This window comes from Ascaphus truei, unplaced genomic scaffold, assembly GCF_040206685.1.
Source record: "Ascaphus truei isolate aAscTru1 unplaced genomic scaffold, aAscTru1.hap1 HAP1_SCAFFOLD_1306, whole genome shotgun sequence".
Taxonomy (NCBI): domain Eukaryota; kingdom Metazoa; phylum Chordata; class Amphibia; order Anura; family Ascaphidae; genus Ascaphus; species Ascaphus truei.
In genome coordinates this window covers 10,676-37,922 of record NW_027454182.1, presented here as the reverse complement: position 1 = coordinate 37,922, position 27,247 = coordinate 10,676, and the positions used below count along the sequence as shown (strand labels likewise).

Below are 27,247 nucleotides of genomic sequence, written 5' to 3'. Positions count from 1 at the left end.
CGTAGGCTCTTAAAAGTTGCCACCCCGGTATTCACTATAATAAATAGGAGCAAAAGCTGTGGTGAAAAGTCTCTCAGAATCTACAACTCACCTGTGCTAAGATCTGTAGTCGAAGAACTCAGTCATGCAATAGCAGCGCCAGCCTCCATCCCCCGCCCCCCCCTCCCCTCGCCCCCAGGTTCCCTTGTCTAGTACGTCTTGTCTTTTGTTGTGGGTAGTCCATTAGATGTCTGTCATACCAGTTTTCTTTATGTATTTTATTACTAGATGTTAAGCATTCAAAAACTGATGGTGTACATTATAATGGGTGGTGGCATAATGTTTGTATGTGGAACACCAATAAAATTGAAGTTGGAAAAAAAAAAAGGATTTATTAAAGATAAGTGTGTAACATTAGAACTCACATATGGATAGCTGCTCCAGGACCACAAGGCCAGCCTCATGTTCTCTGGTGCAGTGTGCTCCCGGTACACAGGACTGCAATCCCTAGACGCAGGCGCCAGTTACGGTGTCCTGACGCAGTCAGACAACACTTCCGGTCCAGGTCTCTGCATGAACAACGCGTTTCGGATCTAGTAATCCTTTGTTCGGTTCATGCAGAAGACCTGGGAATACATACTTATATAGGGCTGACTTAATGTCATTAACCCAATAACTGTTTAATCCTAGTACCACACATGGCCGTGTGAGTACATCTATAGATTATTTCCCTATCACTTTCATGCTATTTCATTTGTATCTCTGGTATATCCACCCACATATATCTGGGTTAATAGTAGAGGCTGACCTTACCCCAGGAACCAGTTTAGTTCAAGTCACAATACTTACTGCGACAGGGAGATTCTGCTGCTGCTGGAGAACCCCCATGAGACAGGACCAGGGCTCGGGAGCGAGCACACGTCAGTGGAACGCATATGAATATAAATGTGTTCCACTAACTCATTACACAGTGATTTAGTGACACCTCGAGCCGAATCTTGGCCGATTGATCACAGGAGAACTGATCGATCCGCAACGTAGCTAATCACTTTTCAGTGTTGGGATTGCATTGATGCGCATATTGAAGGGAAACATATATATATATATATATATATATATATATCCAAAGAGAATGACCTAGGCGCAAATGGAGACAAGAAAAAACAAACATAGGGTAGTATGTTCTAACAAGTAAACCGCCAGAAGGTATAATATGCACTCACAGCGTATAGGATAATATCAAGCCTTGTATCCACTCTGGGATCTGGAACAATTATATGATGAGTCTGGAACAGCTGGTCATCCACAGCAATTGCAATCTCGAGCAAAGATACCCATGCAGGAAGAGGGATAGAACACAAATAGCGTAAAACAGTTTATTAAAATTATTAATAAAAAATGACTATAAGTAAAAGACTCACATTCTGTGAGATATCATAAAACTTTTGAGAATTCTGAGCATCTCACACTCATTAGAAAAGGGTAGTAACACTAAGCAGATTTCTTCAACAGTCCTTAGTCTGTAGATTAGTAACCAATAGGGAAATGAGTCCAGGTTGTAAATAGCACACACACTTGGTGTCTCTACTGTTCCACACAGTCTCCTTGTGTGAGCTGTCTCTTTCCGTGGTTATCAGCCTACATAGGTCTATCTCACTGCACCTAATGTGCGTATAGTACTCACGGTACTTAAAGATAGGTGCTGTCCGGTTTCACATTTAGTAAGTTTTTACTGTTTTCCCACGAAGAGTTCTCAATCTTCCTCCGGTCACCCACGTCTCCTGGGGACGCTCCGTGCCACGTGACGACGCGGTGACGTCACTCCCTCTCGTGAGAGTTCGTCCGGTGGGCTGTGGGAGCGGGGCCTCAATCCTCTGCGCTGCCACCGGCACCTCTTGGCTGCTGTCTGCTGCTACTCCTGCTGAATACACTGTGTTCACTGTCTGTAAACCACGCCCTACGCGTTTCTCCGTTAGGCTTCGTCAGGGGCTGAACTAACGGAGAAACGCGTAGGGCGTGGTTTACAGACAGTGAACACAGTGTATTCAGCAGGAGTAGCAGCACACAGCAGCCAAGAGGTGCCGGTGGCCGTTTGTCCCATTATTTGCCTGCAGGAAGACTAGCAGCGCAGAGGATTGAGGCCCCGCTCCCACAGCCCACCGGACGAACTCTCGCGAGAGGGAGTGACGTCACCGCGTCGTCACGTGGCACGGAGCGTCCCCAGGAGACGTGGGTGACCGGAGGAAGATTGAGAACTCTTCGTGGGAAAACAGTAAAAACTTACTAAATGTGAAACCGGACAGCACCTATCTTTAAGTACCGTGAGTACTATACGCACATTAGGTGCAGTGAGATAGACCTATGTAGGCTGATAACCACGGAAAGAGACAGCTCACACAAGGAGACTGTGTGGAACAGTAGAGACACCAAGTGTGTGTGCTATTTACAACCTGGACTCATTTCCCTATTGGTTACTAATCTACAGACTAAGGACTGTTGAAGAAATCTGCTTAGTGTTACTACCCTTTTCTAATGAGTGTGAGATGCTCAGAATTCTCAAAAGTTTTATGATATCTCACAGAACGTGAGTCTTTTACTTATAGTCATTTTTTATTAATAATTTTAATAAACTGTGTTACGCTATTTGTGTTCTATCTCTCTTCCTGCATGGGTATCTTTGCTCGAGATTGCAATTGCTGTGGATGACCAGCTGTTCCAGACTCATCATATAATTGTTCCAGATCCCAGAGTGGATACAAGGCTTGATATTATCCTATACGCTGTGAGTGCATATTATACCTTCTGGCGGTTTACTTGTTAGAACATACTACCCTATGTTTGTTTTTTCTTGTCTCCATTTGCGCCTAGGTCATTCTCTTTGGAAATTTTCGTTACCAGCCCGTGGAGCGGTAGACCTTTTGGCTGCAGACTGAGTCAGGGAAAGTTAGATTGTAAGGGTGTATACCCTCCATTACATGTGGTAATTATTCTATTTACTCATTTCAGTGTGGTTGCGCTCATTGTATTTCTGTCTTATATATATATATATATATATATATATATATATATATATATATATTCTTTTTTTTTAAAGGCCACTTGAACTGCTGCTTTAAATCCAACCTAGCGGCGGGAAAACATGAAATCACTTGGAGTACATGACTTCCTTGAAAAGGATGAAATCACCATTTAACCCTTTGGGTGCCCTTTTAATGTAGCTGCTATGTCACCGCGTCTGGCCCCATGATGTAATAGCTACGTCATAGTAATCCTGCTGGTTTTCCATGGGGAGATGACATTCTGTGCTCCTGTGCAGGGCAGGACGGATCTATCACTACGTGGGATAGAAGGGAGGGGGTCTCCCCGTCCGTTCTGTCATCAGTGAGGGAGTGATCACGTGACTCCTCCGTCACTCAAAGGGTTAAAATAACTGTTTTACTTATTTGTGTATTGTGAAAGAAATCCTGTTCTGTATTTCTCCAGGAACATTTATGTGTTTGACTAATGAGGACATTATAATTACTTTGTTTTCTATGGAAGTGTTATGTTTTCTTTATTTGCTAAACAAGTTTTTTAACTTGACAATTCTCTACATTTAACCTATTAAATATGCCATTGTTGTTGGTTCACGTTCTTCCTAGGAGGGACTGCCCCTTTAAATTCTACTCTGCTTCAGTCTAAATAAATCCTGAGAATACAAACCCATAAGAGATTGTACAATCAGCCTTTTCTCCTTGCTAGCTATCCTAAGCACTCCTTTTCCTCTCATCCCACACAAGTCTTTCCCCGTCTTAGGATCGCAGGGCCACACTTTTCAAAGCCTTATTTAACCAGAGGCAGCTGTTGACATTATGGATAACTTTGGTTACTGTCACCTACACTACTTTACCTGGTTTACTGGGCAACTAATGCCACATCTATATTCTCCAGACAATTACCATCACTTATTGTCTTTCCAAATGCTTGCAAAACCTCCCGAAACTACTGAAGAAACAGAAATATTCATTTTATTTATCCCCCAAACAGCTTGTCAAATAATTTCCTCAATACCCCTCAGGAGAAGAGTTACCCGTCTCACATGGTTTCTCTTACTTTGTTTCTATTGTTGTTTGTGTTCTGTATCCCCCTTCTTCCCACTCCCTTTATTTGCCTCCCAGGTACTGATCTCCAGGGGGTTATTTTTCCTTACCCACTTTGCCTCCTCTGTTTACCAGACACTAGATTCACTAAAGTGCAAAAGCCCCAATTGCACTTTAACAGCCACTCAAGTAAATGGCAATGAGCATGTGATCACAGCAGCTCTTTGCACCTCTCCCCTCACTGCTGTCTTCTGCTCACAGCCTTGTTCAGCACCATTGCTGCCCGTATGTAGCCTTAGGCCTGGGACATAGTAAGCGCTTAGGTGCTGCTGCTCGCTCTACCAGGAGCTTTTTGCTGTCCTGGCAAAGGAGACAGCAAGCGCGCTTGGGAGGCGGGTATCACTGTGTGTGTGTCACTTGGTAGCTGTCAGTGTGTGTGTCACTTTGAAGTGGTCTGTGTGTTTCTGTGTCACTGGGGACAGTGTATATAGTGTATATGTGTGTGTGTATGTGTGTGTGTGTGTATATATGTGTGTGTGTGTGTGTGTGTGTGTGTATATATATTATATAATATTTTAAAAATGGAAAAAAAAGACGTGAGAATAAATTATTTATTAACATTGTGCAACTTTGATAAATATATTCGCGCGCACACATGCACACACGCACGCATGCACACACACACACACACACACACACATGCACATTCATTTCTGGGTGGTTGGTGCTATGCTGTACATACATACACTCCTTCTGGTCCCCACCTGATCCTGCCTGGTGTCTCCGGTTCCCCTCCTCACCCCCCGCCCCCCGTCTCCGGTTCCCCTCTTCATACCTCCCCCCCTCCCTCCACCCCCCCTCTCTCTCCCTTCCCCCCCTCTCTCTCCCTTCTGCCCCCCCCTCTCTCTCCCTTCTGCCCCCCTTCTGCCTCCTCTCTCCCTCTCCCCCCACCCCTTCTCCCCCCCTCTCTCCCTTCTGCCCCCCTATCACTCCCTCCACCCCCCTCTCTCTCCCTTCTCCCCCCCTCTCTCTCCCTTCTGCCCCCCCCCTCTCTCCCTTCTGCCCCCCTTCTGCCTCCTCTCTCCCTCTCCCCCCACCCCTTCTCCCCCCACCCCTTCTCCCCCCTCTCTCCCTTCTGCCCCCCTATCACTCCCTTCTCCCCCCTCTCTCCCTTCTGCCCCCCCTATCACTCCCTTCTCCCCTCTCTCTCTCCCTTCTCCCCCCCCTCTCTCCCTTCTGCCTCCTCTCTCTCCCCCCACCCCTTCTCCCCCCACCACACCACTCCGTTTGCCCCCCCCCCCCCACCACCAGCCCGTTTTTCACACTCACCCCCCTGCAACAGCCCCAGCACGTTTTTCACACCCACAAGCACCAGCCCCAGCCCGTTTTTCACACCCACCCCCTGCACAAGCACCAGCCCCAGCTCGTTTTTCACACCCACCCCCCTGCACCAGCCCCAGCCCGTTTTTCACACCTACCCCCCTGCACCAGCCCCAGCCAGTTTAACACACACACACACACCTCGGTGCTGCCTCTGGTCTAGTTGCTCAGTAGGGAACAATGGCGGACCGGCTGCAGCCCCATTGGATGGGAGCGGTCACGTGACCGCTGCTCCGCTTCCCCGAGCGGCAAATTTCAAACTTGCCACTCTCGGGGAAGTTTCTCCTCCGCACGCATCAGCGCGCATGCGGAGGGAGAAACTATAGCCGCGCTGATAACAGATGCAGGGGCTTTGTGCATCTGTTCAGTGCGGCTCAACCCGACGCTGAGTTCACTATGTCCTGGGCCTTAGGCCCCGCTCACACAACACACTACACGACGTGCGCACGCTTGCGCGTTCGTCACAGACTCCTGGAGGCCAATGGTAGTGTTCAGTATTGAAACTACCATTGGCTGCAAAGTACGGCATCAACGCTGCTGCAGTCGCGGGAGTCTTTTGAAACTGATCTCTGGCTGCAGCAGCGTGACGTCAGTTTCAGCAGCCAATCAATGCATTGGCTGCTGAAAGTGAACAGAGACTCGGCAGCTCCCTGCTCCAGCCAAACACACACACACACACAATTATGCTTTTCTTTTATGTTTGTTTACACAGCTCCCCCCCTCCCCCCTCTCCGGTCCTAGCTCTCCACACACAGGTCAACAGAGTATAATAATAAAAAGGGGAAGGAACGGGGGACGGCACCCGCAGCTGTCTGCCATGACCCTACTCCTGTAGCTTGAGCACAGATTTCTGGGCTGCAGGAACCTGCGGCAGAGGCGCGCATGGGAGAGCGCGGCTGTAGCAGGCAGTGTGAGCTTAGGCTACGGCCCCAGTGGTCACTGCTGCAGGCGCGTCTGACTGCCTGGTGGCACGTGCACGGGTCCGTGATCTGTGGTCTATGTGGAGCGATGGGATGTGCATGGGGGGGAGGGAAGGGGTTCAAACCCAAACTGACATTGTTACCTCATTAGACTGAGGCTCAAGGCGTTTTCTATAGTCCATTTTCCAAATCAGTCCACGGCCTGTTATAAGCTCAGGTTGCTAATGGAACACATTCCTGCTACAACACCTTGTTACATCAACCCCACTTTCTGTTTAGTTCCACCGGAAGAAAACTCACCTTTGTGTCACTTGTCATCTTGTCGGGGACTTTTTAATTAATTACTGTGTTTTTATTTATTTTTTAAGTAATAAGAAAGTAGTCACTGGTGTGGCCTGTGGCTCCTATTCCAATCAAACAGTGGGTACATAAGAGTGAGTCATCGTATGTACATTGCTCTCCATTAACTTCTGTTCTCAAAAACTGTAGAGAAGAAAGAAAAGACAAGTCACATTATTATCAACTTGTATCTTTTTTCAGCTCTTCCTTTATAAAATATACATTACTTTGAGACCTCACTAACTGTCACAATTTTAGGTTTGTAAATTGTGTGAGAAACGAGGAAGAACAGAACCTTGTGGCGTTCCAGTCCACAAGAAAATCTACTACAGAACCTGCACAGACCTCCCCCCCCACACATAGAGCTCCTGGTTTGGAGATGAATATGGGAAAGAGCTCGGTATCAAGGGGGTGCGCTATGGAAAAGTAATGCGCCAGCACAAGGTAATCAGGAATATGTGTGTTACGTGGTTTTTAAATCTCTATTGTCTTATTTCTGATGTTAAATTGCAAATAGTGTTAGATCTATATACACCATTACGGTCAACTAGAACTTAATATCACTAAACCTGACTTTTGTCAAAGGGCCAGATACTTCAAGCTGCGATAACCAAAAATTGAATAAATTATAGCCAAACAGTGTAGGGCGGGCGGTGCTCACAGGGAAGTAGAGACAATTGGTAAACTAGGAAAGAAAGGATCCCTTGTGTGGCACTAGAGAGACACCCTAAATTAAAATATTACATCTTTATTAGGATCAACTAAATATATAACTGTTTGGACACCACAAATATTGAACAAAATACAGATAAAAACAATTAAAAATAAACCAAAGAGGTGTGGGTAAGTGTAGCTAATCTAACTAGTTGTGCAGTGGTTTATAATATAACAGACAACTAGATAATCTGTACACTTAATATCAAGATGGTATTTAACAATGTAACCATCCACTATCCTGAAGTAAATGACTTGCAGGATATTGCAGCAATACCTGATGGCTATTAGGTAAGAGAAGCTCGTTAGTTGATGTCTAGGGTGTAGCCCGTGATGTAAGGAGGAACCCTGTAGAGCAGGCCTGCACAACTTGTAAAGAGAGAAGGGCCACAATGCTCCAACGAAAACAGATTTGGGCCGCACGGGTAAAACAGCATTTATTATTCAATTTATACATTTCTTTTTTTAAAAGCCTGTCACGGAAGACAAGCACTTTTAACACCTTTTATACCTTCTTGGATCAATCCACTAAGCAGGACAACATTGTTGAATAAAATGGTGTTTATTTGGTGAGACCGCAGACATACAAAAAATGCACAAAACATAATTTCCCTCAGCACCCTTCATCATCTCCCTCAGCACCCTTCATCATCTCCCCCAGCAGCCTTCATCATCTCTCCTAGCACCCATCATCATCTCTCCCAGCACCCTTCATCATCTCTCCAAGTACCCGTCATCATCTCTCCCAGCACCCTTCATCTCCCCTAGCATCCTTCATCATCTACCCCAGCACCCTTCATCAACTCCCCCAGCACCCTTCATCAACTCCCCCAGCACCCTTCATCATCTCCCCCAGCACCCTCCATCATCTCCCCCAGCACCCTTCATCATCTCCCCTGTAGAGGGAGAGAGGGGGTGGCCCGGTATTAAAGGGGTTGCACCCCCATTTGGCCACCCCTGACCGCACCAGGGAGACAAGGGGTTAACTGGGCTGAGGTCCAGAAATGTGATGTAACGCTTGTTATGACATGTAAATGTATTTTCCCCTGTTCCATTGTAATGTCTGGTTACTCAGTGTTTGCATCACACACACACTAGAATCCATCCGGGAGCACAATGGTTAATAATTCTTTAATGATTATAGCTCTTTGTGTAAGTTTCCCGCCTTTTCGGACACCATTTTGCAGGTCCCCATTGGCCGCCATTAGGGCTCAATGCATTTCAATAGGAATTTGTGCTGTTTTCGTCCTGTTTCCTGTAGTGACCAGCAGGTGGCGTCCGAGAGGGAGAGCGGCGGTTTCCCATTGAAAGTCAATGGGCTCATTGACTTCAATGGAGATGCCTCGAGGTAACCTAGTTGGCTGCTGTCCAGACCGCAAACCGCAAAGCGGATACAATGTCCTTCAAAAGAGCTAAAATCACTGGGTCAAGTTCAACGTCAGTTAGCGGGGGAATAAACTGTTCTAGGGCACCTAGGGATAAAATTCTTTTTGCCCCTAGTTCCTAATCGTCCCCCCACTCGACCACCACCGGGTCCCCGAATCCTGGACCCCGGATAAGGGTCGAACCAGATAGAGCGGGTCGCGCCATAGGCTTTGCCGGCGGCGGCAGAAACGGCTCAGAAAAATGACTAAGTGAGAAATGCTGAATTTTAGGAATCCATATCTCCGGTTCCGGAGGGTTCAGCGGATCAGGGTTTGGGGTATCTGTAGCCACTGCTCCGGCATCGCTGCAGAACCATCCTTGACCCGCTTGGACCAACCCGACGGAGTATGGACCCCCTTGAAGTTCGGGACTTTTCCCATAGACTTCAATGGCAGAAAACCCCCATTGACTTCAATGGCGGCGATTTACCATTGAAAGTCTATGGCGGAGCTGCCCGTTGTTTTCAATGGGGATTTAGTGAAAAGCTGAGATTTCTTTTTCAATGGAGATTTTTGTATTAAAATGATTTAATGTGCATTGGTGTAACTCCGGTTTCTTAGGTCGTAGCAAGTCGCTTTTTGGACCATATGGTGTCCCAGTTCTGGCAATGCGAACTGGGATGTTTGGACCTGCTAAACCTAACGGAACCGGATATTTTAATACGTTTATGTTTTATGCTTAATAGTGTATCTTAAGGTATGGACAAAGACCCAGAAGAAATTCTTTTGGGCCATAAGGTAGCAGATGGCCCTGGGGACGCCGCTATGTCTAGGATTTAAGTGCTGTTCAAAGAGTTTTATCACCCTCACTGTTTATCCGAAGCCCAAACCAGGGCAGGTCTTAAGTGTTCCAGTTAACACCTTTCAACAAAGGTTTTCCTGCCAGAACTCCAAATGGTAGACTGTCTGGCATTCCTGACGTAAATGTGGGGCTTCAGAAATGAGACCCCCAGAGTTCTACTGCGCATGTGCCAACTAGCAGGGGGGCATGGGTCAGAATGCTTTCCCACATTAGTGAGTGGCTGGAGGTAATTGTAAACCAATCCCCTGTGCTTAAGGTTAAGAATAGAAGGAGAATGGTTTATAAACTGCTGTCCACCCATATATCCTTTGTCTTCGTTTGCTGATATTGTTACCTGATATCACCTGAATGATTTCCTCACTGCTGAAAGAAATGCTACATCATACTTCTCATTCCCCAACCCTTAAGTAAGTGTACTTCTTGTTTGTTACTGTATTATCTGTTGTGTTCACCTTTATTCGAAGGAATAAATACAATTTATTATATCTTAAGCCTCGTTCAGTTCAAACCCAATTATTTTTGTGTAATATTAATAAGCCTGTGGAAGCTATCGTCACATCCCCCAGCACCCTTCATCATCTCCCCCAGCACCCTTCATCATCTCCCCCAGCACCCTTCATCATCTCCCCCAGCACCCTTCATCATCTCCTCAGCACCCTTAAACATCTCCCCCAGCACCCTTCATCATCTCCCCCAGCACCCTTCATCATCTCCCCCAGCACCATTCGTCATCTCCCCCAGCACCCTTCATCTCCTACAGCACCCTTCAAATCGACCAGCACCCTTCATCTCCCTTCCTCTCCCCCAGCACCCTTCAACTCCCCCAGCACCCTTCATCTCTCTTCATCTCCCCCAGCTCCCTTCATCTCCCCCAGCTCCCTTCATCTCCCCCAGCTCCCTTCATCTCCCCCAGCACCCTTCAACTCCCCCAGCACCCTTCATCTCCCCCAGCACCCTTCATCTCCCCTTGCACCCTTCATATCCCCCAGCACCCTTCATCTCTCCCAGCACCTTCGTAAAACGGGCTGGTGGGGGGGGTGGGTGTGTAAAATGGAGTGGTGCAGAGATGGGGGGGTGGGTGAGTAAAACGGGCTGTGTGAAACGGGCTGGTGCAGGGGTGGGGAAGCGGGGGTGTAAAATGGGCTGGTGCAGAGGTGGAGGGGGTGGGTGTGTAAAACGGGCTGGTGGGGGGGTGGGTTGTGTAAAACCGGCTGGTGGGGGGATGGTTGTGTAAAATCGGCTGGTGCAGGGGTGGGGGGGTGGTTTGTGTAAAACCGGCTGGTGCAGGGGTGGGGGGGGTGGTTGTATAAAACGGGCTGGTGCATGGGGTGGGGGGGTGGGTGTATAAAACAAGCTGGTGGGGGGGTGGGTGTATAAAACGGGGCTGGTGCATGTGTAAAACAGACTGGTGCAATTGTGTAAAACGGGCTCGTGCAGGGGTGGGGGGTGGTTGTGTAAAACGGGCTAGTGGGGGGGTGGGTGTGTAAAATGGGCTGGTGCAGGTGTGGGGGTGGGTGTGTAAAGCGGGCTGGTGCAGGGGGTAGGGGGCGGGTGTGTAAAACTGGCTGCTGGTGGGGGGCGGCAAATGAAGTGGTGTGGTGGGGGGAGAAGGGGATGGGGGGAGAGAGAGGAGGCAGAAGGGAGAGAGAGGAGGGCAGAAGGGAGAGGGAGGGGGGGCAGAAGGGAGAGAGGGGGGCAGAAGGGAGAGAGGGGGGGCAGAAGGGAGAGAGAAAGTGGGGGAGAAGGGGTGGGGGGGAGAGAGGATGCAGGTGGGGGGAGAGAGGAGGCAGGAGGGGGAGAGAGGGGGGCAGAAGAGATAAAGGGGGGGGGCAGAAGGGATAAGGGGGGGGGGCAGTAGGGAGAGATAGGGGCAGAAGGGAGAGGAGAGGCAGAAGGGAGAGAGGGTGGGTGGAGGGAGGGGGGAGAAGGGGAGAGTGGAGGGAGAGGGAGGAAGGGGGGGGAGAAGGGAGAGGGAGGGGGGTGAGGTTATGAGGAGGGGAGGGGTGAGGTATGAGGAGGGTATGTTTTTTTTCTGTATCACAATAAGAAAACAGTGTTAAGTAAAAGTTGCGTGCTAAAATATATTTTTTGGTGGTAGGTGCGCTATGGGTTCAGGGGGGTGGGGTGCCTGCTCCTTTCATTTGTCCCGGGCCCCATGATTTCTGTTGGCGGCCCTGTGGGTGATGTGAGGTGCAGGGGGGGGACAGGGAAGGGTGATGTGAGGTGCAGGGGGGAGAGGGGTGATGGGTGATGGGAGGGTGCAGGAGGGGAGATGGTGATGGGTGATGGGAGGTGCAGGGGGGGAGGATGATGAGTGATGGGGAGGTGCAGGGGGGTGATCATTGGAGGTGCAAGAGGTGATTTGAGGTGCAATGGGGTTTGAGGTGCAAGGGGGGGTGATTTGAGGAGCAAAGGGGGGGTTGATATGAGGTGCAAGGGGGGTGATTGGAGGTGCGGGGGGGTGATTGGAGGTGCAGGGGGGGGTGATTGGAGGTGCATGTGGGGGTGATTGGAGGAGGTGCAAGGGGGGGTGATTTGAGGTGCAAAGGGGGGAGAGTGATGTGAGGTGCAAGGGGGGAGAGTGATGTGAGGTGCAATTGGGGAGAGTGATGTGAGGTGCAAGCGGGGAGAGTGATGTGAGGTGCAAGGGGGGGAGGGCGATGTGAGGTGCAAGGGGGAGAGGGGTGTGAGGTGCAGGGGGTGTGATGTGTGTGCTGTGCAGGGGGGTATTGTGTGTTTGATGTGGAGGGGGAGTATTATGTGTGTGGGTGAATGGGAGAGATGGGGGTATGAGAGATAGATGGGGAGTATCGCAAAGGTTGATAGTGATGGGTTCTGGGGGAGATATGAGGATGATGAAGGGTGCTGGGGGAGATATGAGGATGAGGTGCTGGAGGAGAGATGATGATGGTGATGATGATGATTTTACCCGTGCGGCCCAATTTTTGTTTCCTTGGAGCAGTTCGGCCCTTCTCACTTTGAGTTGTGTAGGCCTCTTGTACAGTAACCAAAAATGCATATTACCACCCATAAAATAAGTACCTTATACACATTCTGCAATGATCAGCATTGCTGCACCAAAAATAATGCATTTTCTCACTGAAATTGCTTGGGGCGCGCACACACTTTTTTGATAACTAATGCCTAATTTTCACCCAATTTTCGCATTATGTATTTTTTTTTTTGTCTCGTCTTAGTACAAAGACAAGCTTCAATAATCCACCCATGCCAAAACTGGAAGGTTGCTTTTAGCAGTCAGGATTACCTCCTCAAACATCTGAAGTTCAAACACCCAAATGAGTATATGGAAAAGATGAGGACAGAACACATCTTGCAACATTCCAATAAAATTTGACAGAAAAATGCATCTTTCAACCAGTCAAGGCAATTAATAAACAATGTAACTGCTTCTCATTCCAAAGATATATATTAGCAGCTGCCTCAGGAAAAGATCTTGGAGAAAGTAGGAAGAGTCTGACATGGTTATCAGACCAGAACGCACAGAAGAGAACACAGACCAGGAAGAGACCGCATGTATGTGGGGAATGTGGGAAGGGATTTAGTGATTTATCCAACCTGAACACACACACGAGGACACACACAGGGGAGAAACCGCATGTATGTGGGGAGTGTGGGAAGGGATTTAGTGATTTATCCAACCTGAACACACACACGAGGACACACACAGGGAGAAACCGCATGTATGTGGGGAATGTGGGAAGGGATTTAGTCATTTATCCAGCCTGAGGAAACACAAGAGTACACACACAGGGGAGAGACCTCATGTATGTGGGGAGTGTGGGAAGGGATTTAGTGATTTATTCCACTTGAAAACACACAAGTGGACACACACAGGGGAGAGACCGCATGTATGTGGGGAATGTGGGAAGGGATTCAGTTTGTTATCCACCCTGAACACACACACAAGGACTCACACAGGGGAGAAACCGCATGTATGTGGGGAATGTGGGAAGGGATTTAGTCATTTATCCAGCCTGAGGAAACACAAGAGGACACACACAGGGGAGAGACCGCATGTATGTGGGGAATGTGGGAAGGGATTTAGTGACTTATCCCACTTGAACATACACAAGAGGACACACACGGGGGAGAGACCGGATGTATGTGGGGAATGTGGGAAGGGATTTAGTGACTTATCCAGCCTGAACATACACAAGAGGACACACACAGGGGAGAGACCCACATTTATGTGGGGAAATGTGGGAAGGGATTTAGTGACTTATCCAGCCTGAGGAAACACAAGAGGACACACACAAGGGAGAGACCGCATGTATGTGGGGAATGTGGGAAGGGTTTTAGTGACTTATCCCACTTGAACATACACAAGAGGACACACACGGGGGAGAGACCGCATGTATGTGGGGAATGTGGGAAGGGATTTAGTGACTTATCCAGCCTGAGGAAACACAAGAGGACACACACAGGGGAGAGACCGCATGTATGTGGGGAATGTGGGAAGGGATTTAGGGACTTATCCAGCCTGAACATACACAAGAGGACACACACAGGGGAGAGACCGCATTTATGTGGGGAATGTGGGAAGGGATTTAGTGACTTATCCAGCCTGAGGAAACACAAGAGGACACACACAGGGGAGAGACCGCATTTATGTGGTGAATGTGGGAAGGGATTTAGTGATTTATCCAGCCTGAGGAAAGACAAGAGGACACACACAAGTGAGAGACCTATCTCTAAAGCCAGGCATGTTTAGGGATAACCAGCGACTAAGACGCTCACATATAAGTGCACACGTGTATCTGTGTTACGCTAAATCACAATGAAAAGTGACTTTAGTTTATGGTGCATAAAACGAGCATTTTAAAAGGATAAAAAGTTATAATGTTTTAAATTCAGGTTATTTGTATCATTCTTATTGTAGTTTTATTTAAAGAAAAATGTTGTTCTTAATAATGTTTTATATTTCTATGCTGTTGGTTCTAATAAAATGTACTTTTCCCATTATGCTGAAGCGGTATGTAGTCACACTTAACTTTGAATCAGAATAGTTTTGCCGCGACCAGCTGGCCGTCGGCTTTATGCCGCAGACGGACCCTCCGCCACCAGCCGCTTCTAATGTTAATATTATTACTCTTTAGGGGGTTCATTTAAGTGGTTTTAGCGGTTAGGGTGGGGGGGGGGTTTAGGGTAAGGGGGACTTAGGATATATGGGTTTTATGGTAGGGGGTTTAGGCACTTACCTTAGAAGCGAAGTGGCCGGGGTGGTATGAGTCGCGGTGAAACGGCCGCGACCAAATGTCCAAGAATCGTCCTTTGAATACTGAGGTGGAGGACAGAGTGTAAGGAATCCACACCTCAGGTTACTGTTTATCTTGCCTTACAGACCTGTGCAGTCCTGGAACACTTCCCCTGATATTTACTGCAGCCTGGATTCACTCATTAAAACAATACTGTCACACGCCCCTTCTGCTATTGGTTCACTGACCTTTAAGTACTGCCTTCCCACAATGCTCCCTGCCGAGCATAGTCCTTCCTGGATGTCACAGTGTTCTGCCATAAGCCTTGCCTGTCTCCTTGGTTCCTGAGACCGGCTGCTAGTGTCACGCAGCGGTCTGTTCCTGTCTCCTGTGCTGAAGCGGAGTACTCTCCTTGTTTTCTTCAGCTCCTTGCTTCCTGAGACCGGCTGCTAGTGTCACGCAGCGGTCTGTTTCCTGTCTCCTGTGCTGAAGCGGAGGTTTCCCCAGTGTTGCCTTCAGCTCCCTGGTTCCTGGGGCCTGCTGCTCTTTCTCTACTGCAGAGGCCATGTCCTGGTTCCGGCGCTGAAGCGGAGGATCCTCCAGCCCGCTCAGGACTCTTGCGCTGAAGCACTGATCTTCCACTGCTGCCTGACGGTGTGCCCACTCCGGTCTACCTATCACTTCCTGAGACCAACACCATGGGCCATGGTCACCGCACGCGCAGAGTCCACTCCCGCGCTCCTAAGCTGAAGCGGGGAACTCCTGACTACCTGTTGCCGAACTCCTGCTTGAACAACGTTTATCCTGATGTCTCCAGTCCTGACCCTGGCTTATCCACTGACGATGCTGCCTTCTCCAGTCCTGACCCTGCTACGTACGACTACGAACTGCGCAATCCGGATCAGCCTGCGCGGTCTAAGGTCGGTGCTTTTACAACCCCACCTCAGCCACTCGGTCCGACCCAGGTTTGTGGCGAGCACAACCGTGACACAGAGACACAAACTAACGTCCCAAGTGTGTAGGCTGCCGGGGACTGGTTGGAGGACATAGCACACTGAGCTGCTTCCTTCTCAGAGCAGGTAGAGGTCTGTGTGTGTGTGTGTGTGTGTGTGTGTGTGTCTGTGTGTGTGTGGCTCTGTGTGTGTGTGGCTCTGTGTGTGTGTGTGTTGCTCTGTGTGTGTGGCTCTGTTGGTCAGTGTTTCTGTGTGTGTGGGTCAGTGGTTCTGTGTGGGTCAGTGGGTCTGTGTGTGTGGGGGGGTCAGTGGTTCTGTGTGTGTGTGGGTCAGTGGTTCTGTGTGTGTGTGTCTGTGGGTCAGTGGTTCTGTGTGTCTGTGGGTCAGTGGTTCTGTGTGTGTGTGGGTCAGTGGTTCTGTGTGTGTGGGGGGGGGGTCAGTGGTTCTGTGTGTGTGGGGGGGGGGGGTCAGTGGTTCTGTGTGTGTGTGGGGGGGGGGTCAGTGGTTGTGTGTGTGTGTGTGTGTGTGTGTGTGTGTGTGTGTGTGTGTGTGTCTGTGTGTCTGTGTGTGTGGCTCTATATGTGTGTGTGTGGCTCTGGCTCTGTGTGTGTGTGGCTCTGTGTGTTTGGCTCTGTGTGTGTCTCTGTGTCTGTGTGTGTGTCTCTGTGTGTGTTTCTCTGTGTGTGTGTCTCTGTGTGTGTGTGTGTCTCTGTGTGTCTGTGTGTGTCTCTGAGTGTGTGTGTCTCTGTGTGTGCCTCTGTGTGTGTCTCTGTGTGTGTGTGTGTGTGTGTGTGTGTGTCTCTGTGTCTCTCTCTGTGTGTATCTCTCTCTGTGTGTATCTCTCTCTCTGTGTATCTCTCTCTGTGTGTATCTCTCTCTGTGTGTGTCTCTCTGTGTGTGTGTGTGTCTCTGTGTGTGTGTGTGTGTGTGTCTCTCTGTGTGTGTGTGTGTCTCTCTCTGTGTGTGTGTCTCTCTGTGTGTGTGTGTCTCTGTGTGTGTGTGTGTGTGTGTCTCTCTCTGTGTGTGTGTCTCTCTCTGTGTGTGTGTGTGTGTGTGTGTGTGTGTGTGTGTGTCTCTGTGTGTGTGTGTGTGTGTGTGTGTGTGTGTGTGTGTCTGTGTGTGTGTGTGTGTGTGTGTGTGTGTGTGTGTGAGTGTGTGTGTGTGTGTGTGTGTGTGTGTGTGTGTGTGTGTGTGTGTGTGGCTCTGTGTGTGTGTGTGTGGCTCTGTTTGTGTGTGTGGCTCTTTGTGTGTGTGGCTCTTTGTGTGTGTCTCTGTGTGTGTCTGTGTGTCTGTGTGTGTGTCTGTGTGTGTGTCTTTTTGTGTCTGTCTGTGTGTGTGTGGCTCTGTGTGTGTGTGGCTCTGTGTGTGTGTGGCTCTATGTGTGTGTGTCTCTGTGTGTGTGTGTCTCTGTGTGTGTGTGTGTGTGTCTCTGTGTGTGTGTGTCTCTGTGTGTCTCTGTATGTCTCTCTGTGCGTGGGGGTCAGTGGGTGTGGGGGTCAGTGGTTCTGTGTGTGGTTCTGCGAGTGTGTGTGTGTGGCGCTCTGCGAGTGGCGCTCTGCGAGTGTGTGTGTGGCGCTCTGCGAGTGTGTGGCGCTCTGCGAGTGTGTGTGTGGCGCTCTGTGATTGTGTGTAGGTGGGTCAGTGGCTCTGTGTGTGTGGGTCTGTGGCTCTGTGTGTGTGGGTCAATGGCTCTGTGTGTGGCTCTGTGTCTCTGCCATCTTGGTTCTAAAACCTCTGAGGCACATCAGCCCTTATGTGGGCGACGACCTATCTTAGGGCCTCTACCTTTCTTTAAAATACTTAATATTCCCTGCCATTTTCATTACAAGGGCCATGTTTGATGCAATCGCTGTGCCCCTTAATTGCAGGTAGTAAGTATGCTCAAATCAGAAACTGTTCTTATTGAGAATGACATCTCTCAGCAGCAAAACAAAGCCACTAGGTGGTCGTATATAGTCAGTGTGAGTCAGGATGTGTGATATTATGGCCTCTTTACTCAAGTTGTGGGGGATGTTGGTATAAAGGCTTGAGACGTCGAGTGTAACCAATAAAGTATTGGGGTTAATTGTGTCAAGATGTATGGTACAGATAATGAAATCGCTTCAGTCCTTTAAGTAACCATTCATATTGCAAACAAGTGGTTGGAAATAAAAATCAACCATTTGGGATAAGATTTGGCATAATGAGTCTTTAGCAGATATTATAGGTCTGCCCAGCAGGGACACCAGAGACCTCTCCTCCATTCTCTGTCTCTCTCTCTTCTCCCATTCTCTGTGTGTCTCTCTCCCCCCCCCCCATTCTCTGTGTGTCTCTCTCTCCCCCATTCTCTCTGTGTGTGTGTGTGTGTGTGTGTGTGTGTGTGTGTGTGTGTGTGTGTGTGTGTGTGTGTGTGTGTGTGTCTCTGTGTCTCTCCCCCATTCTCTGTCTCTCCCCCATTCTCTGTGTCTCTCCCCCATTCTCTGTGTCTCTCCCCCATTATCTGTGTCTCTCTCCCCCATTCTGTGTCTCTCTCCTCCATTCTGTCTCTCTCTCCCCCCCATTCTGTCTCTCTCTATCTCCCCCCATTCTCTGTGTCTCTCGCTCTCCCCCCCCCATTCTCTGTGTCTCTCTCCCCACAGCCATTCTCTGTCTCTCTCTCCCCCCCATTCTCTCTCTCCCCCCCATTCACTGTGTCTCTCTCCCCCCATTCTCTGTCTCTCTCACCCCCCCCATTCTCTGTTTGTCTCTCTCCCCCCCCCCATTCTCTGTGTCTCTCTCTCCCCATCCATTCTCTGTCTCTCTCTCTCCCCCATTCTCTGTGTCTCCCCCCCCCATTCTGTCTCTCTCCCCATGCTGCTGTGTGTGTGTGTCTCTCTCCCCATGCTGAGCGTCTCTCTCCCCATGCTGTGTGTGTGTCTCTCCCCATTCTGTGTCTGTCTCTCTCCCCCCAAATCTTTGTCTGTCTCTCCCCCCAACCATTCTGTGTCTGTCTCCCTTTAGAAAGTGTGTGTCCCCCCCACATTCTGGACCCTACCTGCATGGGTGGGGAGGGAAGTCATCTTGAGCCCTGGCAGCAGACCCCGGAAGTTCTCACTGACAATTCCGGGTCACACTGCTGGGGCACCGGAGAAGGTAACCCCGCCCCCACCCTCTGCCGCTGCAGCCCCGTCCTCCGCTCTCCTCCCTGCCAGCATTCTCTGCTCTCAGCTGCCCCCCCTGCTCTGATGGCCAAAACCAGGACAGTCACAAAAAAACGGGACATTTTAAATTATGTCGGGCAGCCGTTACAGACATTAAAAACCGGGACATCTGGTCACCCTATGCACAAGGAACCAAATAAATGTGTTACCTCGCATGACGGCTGGGCCATGTGAGCAGTTCGCCCAATGAGAGTGAATCAAGTCGGTCACGGCCACGCCATGCCCCCCTCGTCGCGTCCAACTACAGGGCACACATCGCTCCAGCCAAGCGTGAAACCCCTAGCACAGTTGCGCGCACGGACCTGCCATGGACGCTAACAGTTATATGCTTCTTAAATCGCTTATGTTACTGTATATCTAAACGTGTAATGTTTCCGGTAATAAAGCTTAACAACGCATTGTATGCTGCTGCAAGTCATTGATAGATAATAAAAATCATCCAATGCAAATACATGGGGTTTTCCCATCATAATCCTGGTGCTGTTTTGTCCTGCAATCTTGGAGCGGGGAAACTTAGAACCAGCACCCCATATATTTCATAGGGAAAAAGTGTCACGGTAGCTTGTGACAGGGTATAATATACACCAAAATATCTGAGTTGAAATGAACACGACTTAGATATAATAAATATAGTTTATTCCTTAAAGAAGGAGAACACATAAGATGATACAAATAACCGACAAGAAATGGACACTTACTTAAGGGTTGGACAATGAAGCAATCAGGTACAGGAGTGGCAATTCATTCAGCAATACAGGTTCGAATGAAGACATCACGAAAAGACACGAAAGACACTGAGCATAGAGCTTACACTCGTTTATATGGGGTTTCACTTCTATACCCTGGCATTGAGTGCAAGTCATTGGAGGACAATTATCTGCACCCAATCTCTCCTTGCCACCTCAATTGAGAGGCAAAGTAATACCTGCCCACTGGGTGGATATTATTCTTATCAGGCTTATTTCCCTAGCCCCCCTCCCACAAGACTGGCATCTGAAAGCCTGCTTGGGACAGGAAAACCTTTGTCCCAATGTGTGAAACACAACACTTATCATAAAGTACCCACGTCCTGCTTTCCTTTGTGCTAGCCTACACAAGCAGGGTGGGGGAGCCTTTAATCAGGGGGTTTATTGTAGACCACTTGTCTCCCCCCTGAGCATTAACATACCATATGGGCGCTAGTCTTCCCGGTCTTTTACCCTGGACCAAAAATACAATACATTCTTAAATATCTACACATATTAAAATAATCCGTTCTGTGGGTCTGAGCAGGCCGAAATTTGCCAGGTCCTCATGCCGGAGGACCCTTGCCATAGTGGCCAAATATCAGCCTTCCACGACCCCGAGAACCGGAGATACAAGAATCAAGTTAAAATCCCCTATTAACTTTAATGCAGGATTCTCCGCTATAAGCTAAAAGAAATCTATGCGTTTCACTCTCCCATTGAAATCAATGGGCTCCGCCGCTATAGGCTTTCAATAGAGCAACTCCGCCATTGAAGTCAATGGGGAAATCACAATTTTCACATTTGCCCATACTCCGTCTGGTTGATCGGAGAGGGCTGGAAATGGCCATGCAGTCATGCCGGAACAGTGACTATCTGCGACCAAAATCCCAGCCCTCTGGTACTCACAGAACCGGAGATATAGACTTTCACATTTTCTGATTTAGCCGTTTCAAAGCCAAGGGGCTTTCCTCCATTAGAATTAATATGGCCGGTGCCTCCATAGGAAATGTATGGGCTGGCGCCGCCATAGCATTCAATGGGACCTCCGCTCCCATTAAAGTCAATGGCGCGACCCTCGTGGCGAGCGCGACCCTTTACGGGGGTCCTTAATTCTCGTACCCGGTGGTTGTCGAGTGTGGGTGTTCCTAGGGTCTAGGGGCAAAACAAATTTTATTACTGGGTGCCCTAGAACCTAAGTTTCCCATGCCAACTGTCATTGAACTTGACCTAATGTGATCAATTTTCTTTTTTAGACAATGTATCCGCTTCTGCGGTCTGCGGTTTGGATGGCTGCCAACCCGTTCCTGGAGGTCGACATCGAGGAATCCCCTTTGAAATTAATGGCTTCATTGACTTACAATGGGGAACCGCCGCTCCTCTCGGGCGCCACCTGCAGGCCTTCTGATGAAAATGGGCCCAAATTGCCAGTTTCCCCATAGGATCGTATGGAGCTGCAACAGCGACCTATAGGGAGCTGCAAAATGGAGAAAATGAAGAGGAAAGATCCGGTGCAACAGCAAACAGCCAAATGACGTCAGATCCACAGTTGAATGCAGTAGCTTTATTGGTATGGACACTGAAGGAAACCCGTTATTCCTCGCCTAGGCTTCAGAACTGAGAGGAACCTTTCCTCTGCCAAGATAGCTGAAGGCCTTGTGACTGGATACAATCTGCACCGTTTTACAGCAGACTTCCCCGGGAAGCTTTCACGCTCTGCCACTGTTATCTTTGATCTTTGTTGAATTTACAGGCCTGGGAATACGAAAGAAATGAAACGTAACGCAAGCCAGGTTTCAAATCCTTTGTCTCAATTTATTACTCATAGGGTAATTACTTTTATACCAGAAAAAGAAGATATTGGTTAGAGGCGTAACATAGGCGTAACCTGGGTGTGTCTTGGGCATAGCTTTGATTAGAGGCTTGATTTAGGGGCAGGACATATTAGTGGCATGATTTTTGGAAGTGTCTCTCCCAATACAAGCAATGTATGAATACATAGCTTATTCATTGTCTGTTATCAAAAGAGACCTTGAATCTTTAGCAACTAAATTACACTATTTTGCTTTTTGCATAGAACCAGTTTATTATATTCTGACTAAAAAGGCAGGAGACTAACGATACAAAAAGTATCTTAGCAATATCCTGAGCTGGAAGAAAGGAAATGCAATTTGGCAGAAAGTGAGTGCGTTAGGAATTATATTTCAGCAAAAGGCTGACTACAGAATCTTAACTAGTTATGATCAGACAAAATGGAAGCTTAACACAAGTGTAGATTCTGGCCTGACCTACTGGTCCTAACAATTCCCTCCTTTTTGTTCTCTAAAAGAACAAATACCCTTATTTGGTACTCTTCTCTATGACTATGACCTTGTAGTGACCAATAGAGACATATATATAATATATATATATATATATATCATTAAATATTTCTATAGATTAGAAATGGCTTACATCTCAATATGTCACATAATTTAAGGGTCAGCTATTTGTGAGAATTGGTGGGGGCTCATTTCTGCTAAGAGCGACTGCACAAACATTCTTCTTGCACGCATCTTTCATACTGCATTTACTCAGAATGGCAAAACGGACCAAGAAGACTGCTATGGTCAAAATGGATGACTTGTGATCCTTTCCTTGTGGTTGACTCACGGCCCTTGGTGTCCTTCCACCTTCCTCATATCCAGTCTTCTCAGTCCCCCCAGATCCTTAAGAGACAGTCTATTTAAAGAACAGTTAACCATTTCATAGTCCTGATGGACCAAGATGTCCAAGTTGTGCATAACTTAATTCCTTTCTTTTCCAGCCATTATATCAGCCCAGTTGATTTCTTCTTTGGTCTCTTCTTTTGGGGGACTGGCGACATCATCACCGCAGAGAGGCATAGCGTCGGTGGGGGTTGCAACGCACTTCTGGATCAGAGTTTTGCTGTACTTAACACATAGAGAGCAATGAGTAGGACAAACACACACATACAAAAACATTCGCTAGCTTCGCTCAAAGCAAATCAATCCAACCACCAAGTCCTATGGTCCCTGAATCCTGGATAAATACACAACATTGCTCTTTAACTAGGGCGCATACATGCCCCTCCCTATTCTATTCTGCGGAGCCATTAATTGAAACTACTGCTGCGGCGCATCTGAGTCTAACACATCGCCGGTTTTTCCCTGGCTTTTTCCTGGAATGCGAGGCACTTCACCCGGAGCATGCTGCATTCATTTTGCATTCTCAGCCACGGGTTGATGCGCGGTTGATGCGTTTATTGAGAATGGTTCTGATTTAATAGGTTGCAATTCTTCGCGTGTCCGCCAGATGGCAGATATTCATGAATTGTAATGCGCATGGGCTTCAGTAATGTCAAAACATGCACAATACAGTTCAGCACAACAGTATGTCCTCCACATGGTCCGTCCATGGCCGATGCCTTGCATGGCGCAAAACGCCATTAATGCAGTCTCGAACGCCTCTCATTACAGGATCTGTAATTGGATAAAAGCGCTGCAATTCGTCCATAATGTTCTGTCTTAAATTGACAGGAAGCGCCTTTTTTACGCGATTTCCTTCATAGTTCACTTTGAAGGCCCAGTTGCAGTACAACGAGTAGGGAACATGGTGCTTAAAAAGTAACATGGCAACGTGACAGTGCAGTACTCGAACTGGGAAAGCAGAAAGGTTTGCACCGCATGAGGTCCCTCACGCAAGCTCCCTGCACAGAAGCTGGAACAACCCTGGAGCAGCACAACGAGGAACACACGGCACAAACCAGAAGAGGGCGCCATCCCCGCCTGGAATTGCGAGCCGAGGAGACCGACTGTGGATCCAGAATGACCAGCACAGAGCGCCGATCACGTGTCCAGGAGGAGCCAACCATGGGACCGGCACAAAGCTTACCAGCTGAGTCGCAGTAATAAAGCGACCCTTTGGGTGGGGGGGGAGGGGCTGGGCGTCATGGGTGGGGGAGGGAAAGGACTCATTTATGGAGATCAGACGGATGGAAACCCTCCACGGTTTCCCTTGCCTGTGCCGCCCCCCCCCCCCTCATTAATCCCTGGCCTGCAACAGCCGGCGACCCAGAGTGCTTGGTCACTCACAAAGCTTGCATCCTGATCCACCTCAGGCACGAGATCGGGCCCCCCCCTCCACCAACAGAAAACTGTAAGTACATTTTTGCTACGAGTGGGGCCTCTCAGCATACGGGAATAAAACCTGTCTGCGCTGGTGACCTCTGAGCCCCCACAAATACACTCCAGACCAGACATGCGCACGGCAACAAAAAATGACAAGTGCTTACCTTCATCCCTAAAAGGTTTAAAGTTTAAAGTTAGTAGGAGTTATTAATAAAGCTGCCCCTACCCCATCCTAACCCTTCTATTCCCTGCTCACCCTCCCTCCACTCGCTCCCTAGCATTTTCCCCTCCTCATCCCCACCCCCCTGTTTCCCTGCCCCCTAGCTTCCTTAACCCCCCCCCGTCCCCCCCCTCTGCTTCCCTTACCCCTTCCCCAGCCATTCCTTACTAGCCCAAAAGAGAACGCTCTTAAACTCAATAATCCTGGAACCCACCGCCAACTAGGACGGCGCCAACCAGCAGACTGAGCACAGAATGAGCCCAAAGAAGCTCTAACCAGAGCCACTGGTCTCAGACTCACTGTAACCTGCACAATGTTGACCCAATTTGTACTCACATACACACGTCGTGGACTATACATAAGGCAGCAGCTGCACCAATATAAATGTCCCCACTGGTAGTCTGCCATACAAACTGTGGATTCCTCCCCCTCCCTTCCCTCGCCATCCCCCCCTCCCCCCTCTCCCTTCCTCCCTCCCCCCTCCCACTTCCACCCCCCCCTTTCCCCCTCCTCCCCCCCCTCCCCTCTCCACCACCCCTCCCCTTCACCCCCCCCTCTCCCCTCCACCCCCCCCTATCCCCCCTCCCCCCTATCCCCCGCCCCCCTCTCCTCCCCCCCACCCGCTCCCCCCTCTCCCCCCCACCCCCTCCTCCCCCCTCTCCCCTCCGCCCCTCTCCCCCTTCCGTCCATCCCCCCTTTCTCCCCTCTCCCCTCCGCCCCCCCCACCACCCCCACCACCCTCCCCAGGACCACCCCCCCTCTCCCCCCTTCCCCCCCCAATTAGACATGAAATCCAGCTGGCAATCCCCCCCCCCCACGTAATCACGGGTACCCAGTGCCCCCCCTCCCCCCCCCTCCAACCCCAACCCTTGAAATGGGTCCAACCTAAATATTACTATCGGGGATTCAAAAGGGACTCAGTACACAGCCACAGGTTTATCTCAAATGTGACCCAGTGCGCTCACACTAATGAGACACATGTAAAGTCTAAATGCCTATCCGATAGGCCCCTGAATGCCCGCGCATCGATATCGCATGGCAACAAGTGGTGTAAAATGTACTATGACTTGGTTTGAGCATGCCTCAGTAGAGATCAATGTGTGCTGGGCCCGAACTTGCCCAAAGGTAATCATTATGTGACAAATATGCAACTCCGTAAATATCTAAAAAGGTACAGATCACCAACCCAAAGATAACACAACACTTAGTAATACACTACTTAACCACCACATTCAACTCAATAATACACCCAGTTATGTGACAGGAACCAAACCACAACCAACACATAACTCAAGCACGCCTTGCTCTACACTCCGATTACCTCTAAGAAGTGCAAATTAGATACATGCTAACCAACATTGCACCGAACACGGACTCTGACCCTATTGACACATTCGGAGCGTCTCCCAAAAGGCCTACGCCTCGGATGAGGCAAAGCCAGAAGAACTCTGTATTACAAAATGTATAACTAAAATGATGTTCCCCGTACCTATGTTAACTAATGTTATCACAATGTGTACCATGTCTTATCAGTTTGCAAAAGATGTTAGAACAGTACCATATAACTCACGGCTGCTCAACTACCGGCTCTGATCTACATTTTTCTTGCTCCCCTCCTATCTGTTCCCCCCCCCTCTTTCCCTCCCTACCCCCGCCCACCTCGTTCCTTACCTCCCTGCCAACCACTCCCCTCCCATCCCCCTCTCCCCCCCCCTTCCCCCCCCCACCCAATACCAATCCCCCCCCCTCCCGCCGTAGCCCCACCTCCACCCCCCCTCCTTTCCAGTACACCTACCTGTAACCAAAGGTCGAAGGGTCGAAGGGTCACACAAGCAACAGAGGGCCAGGACCTCACTGTTGCACCCCTGACCTCGGGCCCCGGACCCACCCCAGAACGGGTAAACCTACCCGAATGCCGGTCTCTCGGAGACAAGGCAAAACCACATTTAGACCTTTTCAAGGCCTACTCTCACTTCTCCTTTATCTGCTGACCCTGTCCCGGCAGATCTATCCCCCCCCCCCTCTCCCCTCCCCCAACCACCCCCTCGCCTGAGCAGCCCGACTATAAGCCCTCAAAGACTGTCACAGAAGCCATACCCCCTACTTTAAAAAACTGCACTCCCGTGCACATCATCTCACCCAAAAATGGGAGCAGGGTCTCAGCTAGTGGGAAAGCTGAGACCTCAAGCCCACGCACCATAAATTTAAAGCATTAAAATGGCAACGTCAGCTTCGATTAGAGTCAGATCTCTAAACGTTAAAGGACTGCAAAATCATAGAAAGCGACGATTGGCCCTCCAGGACATGAAAAAAACAGGGGGGGACATTATATTCCTACAGGAGACCCACTTCACATCCCAGGACCCCCCAAATTTATTCAAAAAAATGTTCCCAACAAGCTTTTTTGCTTCATTCAGCAGTAAGAAAAGGGGTGTAGCTGTCCTGATCAGACAAGGCACCCCATTCAATCATATCAAAACAACAGCGGACCCAGAGGGTAGATTTCTAGTGGTGTATGGCTCTTTAGCGGGCTCGACAATTGCCCTGATCAATGTATACGCCCCAAACGAAAACCAAATTGAATTTCTACAGACTGTTCTCGAGGGCGTCGACCCGGGATATCTATCCTCGATGATAGTGGGAGGAGACCTAAATATGGTGCTAAACCCCACCGAGGATAGATCAACCACGATGGGACCCCCCCGCACAACCCACTCCCAGATCAAGGGGAAAAGGTTTAGGGGAATTCTAAGCGAATTTTCATTAGTGGACATATGGAGATCCCAGCATCAGGGCCAGAGAGACTATACTTTTTACTCAGCTCCTCACCAGACTTATTCTCGAATAGATTATTTCCTGACCACAAAAAACGTACTGGCGGCAACCACTGATTCAGACATTGGCTCTATCACCTGGTCGGATCACGCCCCAATCACCTTGACATTATCACTCCCCTTTGAAAAAACAACAAATTACTCTTGGAGACTTAACGATTCGTTATTAAATCACCCAGAGATAGAAAGGGAAATAAGAGCCTCACTTAAGGACTATTTCTTTTTCAACACAGGTACAGTTTCCTCTCCAGCAATCCTATGGGAAGCCCATAAGGCAAACATCAGAGGGAAAATCATCTCCATCGCCTCCCATAGGAAAAAAGCCCGCCTAATACAAATCAAGGAACTAACCG

At 49.0% G+C, this 27,247-nt stretch overlaps 1 long non-coding RNA gene across 1 annotated transcript; it reads left to right on the top strand.

Annotated features, from left to right (window-relative positions):
- Nucleotides 1–13,013: 13,013 nt before the first annotated feature.
- LOC142475654 (uncharacterized) lies at nucleotides 13,014–22,093 on the top strand. Its single transcript, XR_012791072.1, has 3 exons — nucleotides 13,014–13,171; nucleotides 15,000–15,932; nucleotides 20,967–22,093. It is a non-coding gene; the product is annotated as an uncharacterized LOC142475654 (long non-coding RNA).
- Nucleotides 22,094–27,247: the final 5,154 nt, after the last annotated feature.